At 51.5% G+C, this 4023-nt stretch overlaps 1 pseudogene; it reads right to left on the bottom strand.

Annotated features, from left to right (window-relative positions):
- Positions 1-71: 71 nt before the first annotated feature.
- On the bottom strand, positions 72-1492 carry LOC100902923 (zinc finger MYM-type protein 1-like; annotated as a pseudogene).
- Positions 1493-4023: the final 2531 nt, after the last annotated feature.

Below are 4023 nucleotides of genomic sequence, written 5' to 3'. Positions count from 1 at the left end.
AAAGCATAGTGGCTTTCAACCCATCTGGTGGCGCATAGAGTTTTAAGGCGACGGCGCCTGGACGTGGGTACCTCAGTTTCCACCTTGTCTTCCAAGAGTCTTATACGCGCGGAGAAGCTTGTGGAGAAATTACAAGTGCTCCCAACGACGCCAGCTGCAAGCCGGATCGAGACAATCTCACTGGAGTGCACCAGCGCAAGATTCAAACAATGACTTGCGCAGTGAAAGTACAACGCTTTGGGCGACCTCAGCTTTGATTTGGGCTTGAACGCCCTTATATTGACCGCTCATCGAACTGCAGCCGTCATAACCTTGTCCCCTCCAGGTTTCTCACATCTAAGCCCTCCTCTCTGAGGTTGTCCAGAATCGTCCGGGCGAGCCCCGCGCCCGTTTTCTCGACGACATCACAAAATTTCAAGAAAACCTCTCTGATCACTCTGCGATAATCCTGGAATCCTACATAGCGAAGACAAATTGACAATTGATCTGTCTTGCCAGCATCCCTGGTTTCGTCGGCAAGCACAGAAAAAAATCTGGATTGGTTGATATCGTCAACAATTCTGTTCCGAATAACTTTGCCTATGGCATCGATGATCACATTTTGGGATCTTCCGCTGATGTATGTTGCGTTCTGACCCGCATTTATGAGATGTTCCTCTAGGAGCTTGTCTCTGGCATCGAGACGGTATCGGAGCAAGGCGCGGAAGTTGCCGTCATTTGCGTCTTCAGCGGTATCTTCGAGCTTCCCTTGGTCATGATGACCTCTGAGCGGAATGTTCTGCCTCCCACACAAGATGACGGTTTTGATTATGGGTATTAGTCGCTGTCTATTCCGGAGTACTTGCTGCGAGCGCGCAGTCGACATTCGATTTCTAATGTCCCGTGAAGTTTTGTCCTTACACCACTCAAGGAATAGTTCTGCAGCCTCGCTTGCTTCGAGGTGGTAGCGACATTCACCGTGAGCATTGAAAACCTCGAGAGCTTTTTTGAACTTCGATAGAGGTCTAGAGATCAGGAGTCCGAGAGCTCGGGGTCCATCCGGATCAGAAGATTCTCTTGCGAAAAGAAGGCAATGCTTACAAAAGGCACCACCTCCGTGCATCTCGCTGTACGCCAGCCACCTCCAAGTTTCGAGATAGCGATGTTGGAAACTGCGACTGCGACCCGACTCTAATGTTTTCGGAAAAGTATAGGAAACGTCGGGTTTCCAACAGTTTTCGAGCACTTCGTACCGTTGCTCGTCGGTGAGGAAGTGATCGGAGCTGGGATTTAAACGGACAATGTGGCCAATGTCCATAGGATGATAATTCAATCTCTGTTTTTTGGGAGATACCTCTGAGTTCGCTGCCTTATCCGATGAGGGCTCCGTCGGGGACGACGCCCCTTCTTGACTAGTTGAAGGTGGGCTCTCTGCCGTATTTTCAGCATCGGCACGACTGGCACAGATCGGCTGTTTCGAGAAGAAACGACTGAGTTTTGCCTGAGCTTTCATCCCCGATGTTTGCTAAACTAAGCAAGAATAAGAGGAACAGCACGAGACGGCTATCACAATTCCTTTTGGGTGATTTGGCTGCTAGTCGCCGACGTGCAAAATGAGGTCACGCGGAGAACTCTATAGAGGTCATTCAGTCACCGAAATAAGTCATCTTTTTTTCGACGGGAAGAGTTTATTTGTCAACCGAGCTGTCGGCGCGCTCAATTTCAAAGGATCGTTCGCCATCAAATTCTCGAGGAGCGCCTCTGCAGAGTCCGCTGGTCGGGCATATGGGAAACGGGCATCTGGGAGACGGGCATCTGGGAGACGGGCATCTGAGAGACGGGTATCTGGAAGACGGGCATATGGGAAACGGGCATATGGGAAACGGGCATCTGGGAGACGGGCATACGGGAGACGGGCATATGGGAGACGGGCATCTGGGGCTATACCCTCTACAGGTCATGCTTATCAGGTTGTGATCACTCAGCTGAGTCACTTCCCGGTCCTCGTCTACCTTCAGGCATCGACACGTTTTAAGTACCATGTCGTTACACAGGAGGTAGTATATGGTTGCATTTTTCCTCGTGAATCGGCCGGTGCATAAGTCCGTCGAGTTCAGGATTATAAGTCTTTGGTTCTCACAGAATTCCAACAATAGCCTCCCCCTGGTATTGCTGTAGTCTGCGAAGAGGTGGGTGTGTGCATTGAAGTCTCCGCCAATTATCAGTCCATTCCCATTGCACTTTCCGTCAATGAAATCAGATATTGACTTTAGCTGCTTCCTGTTTGAGGCTATTGATGAGTGTGTGCAGTATATTGAGATCACTACCCACTCTTCCGATCCCACTTTGAATTCCGCCGCTATCCAGTCATCACCAACTCCCGTCTGTTCCAGTTCGAGGTGATTGGCCGATAGGATATCTACGCCACCGGATGCTGATCGCCCCGATGGCCCGATCTTGTTATTTCCTAGCCAACGGAAACCTTGAATCCTCGGCGGTTTCTCTCTGCTCATAAGCCTAGATTCACTCACCAGCAGGATGTCGGTGCGGTTGCTCCGTAGGATTTCTTGTTCAACCAACGCCCATTTTCTTTTTAGGGACCGCGCACCATTGAGATTCAAGGTCGCAACTCTCAGGTCGGGCACTGGAAGTCTTCTTTCGCCATTCCGTGCCCGCCGTCGACGTTGGCGGTGGCGTCTAGTGTTAGGAGCGCCGGGGTGCTCCTACTGTGCGGATTTGGCCTCCGACCGGTAGGTCCTCCGGTCCCTGTCCTTCTAGTTGCTTCTCCGGCTGCTGTTGTTGCTGCTGTCGGCGAGGCTGTTGTTGCTGCTGTCGGCGAGGCTGTTGTTGTTGTTGCTGCTGCCGTTGTGGCTGTTCTTGCCACGCGGGCCTTTGTCCGGAGTCCCGTCGGGGTCTGAACCCCCCTCGGGGTCTCTCTTGTGATCGGTGGGTCTGTCTCGCTTCTTGACGTCTGTCCGCCGTCGGTTCATACGCCCGCCGAGGACGACTCGTCTGCGGTGATCTATCGCGGCTCCTTGAGCGTTTCTGTCTGCCCCGGGGCCTAGATCTCGACCGCGATCTCGATCTGTTCACTGTGTCGAGTCGGACGGCTCTTTCGTATCGTCCTCCTTTGTGCACCGACTCGCCTCCCCTGGATGTCCCAGGTCGATTTGAGTCGTCCGTACCTTTCCGCGCTTTGGATCTGTACCTTACCGTGGTCATCCCCAAAGGCGGGAAATTTTGTGCCATGTATTCAAACATAGCTTCGTCGGTTTGAGACTGCATTTGTGTCCCAAACCGCTTCCGCGTTTCCTCATTTCTCCTTTTGAAGCTGGTGGCTCCTGCTTTCGTCCTCTCCTCAATCTCTTGGGGAGAGAATCCGCTCACCTCCCTTAGGTGTTGAGTAATTAGGACCTCTAGGTCCTTCGCTTCTTTGTCCGTCAGACCGTAAAGCTCTGGATTGTCTTCAGTCGGCCTACGTGCAAAGTCCTCTGGCGGCATATTTCTTGCATCCAGGATTCGTACCGCTCCCTTCTGCACCGCCTCCGCCTCATAAATGGCTTTATTCACGCTAGGGGTTATTCCACATGGCGGATCCTGGATCATCGTTATCCAGGACAGTGTCTTAATTCGACCCGTCATGGCTTTCAGCAGTCTTAGTGGTCGCAAGTGATGGAAATATGTAGCTCTTGACCCACTCGGCGATACCCGGTGTTGGAAGAAGTGTTATATCCGTGTAACAGTTTTCAGTTTTCCGTGTCTAGAATGTAGCACGTCCTAGATAGTTTCTCTCTCCTGGCTACGCGGACTGTCATAGCTTCCTTGTCCGCTGTACTATAAAAGCATACGTCTATGTAATAAAGACACTCTGGCTGGTTACTCAGGCTATCCTGGTTGCCGACTTCGCTTGACGTGTTCTCAACCGAAAGTCCCGTGTTTTTATTCAACATCGCGAATCCCTCCACACCGAATCTACCTCACAGCTGAATTTCGACTGAGCATTCGACTAGTGGACCATCAAATTTCCAACATTATTTCGTTATC

The sequence above is a fragment of the Galendromus occidentalis genome, unplaced genomic scaffold (genome assembly GCF_000255335.2).
Source record: "Galendromus occidentalis unplaced genomic scaffold, Mocc_1.1 scf7180000076827, whole genome shotgun sequence".
Lineage (NCBI taxonomy): Eukaryota > Metazoa > Arthropoda > Arachnida > Mesostigmata > Phytoseiidae > Galendromus > Galendromus occidentalis.
This window is presented reverse-complemented; position numbering and strand designations above follow the sequence as displayed.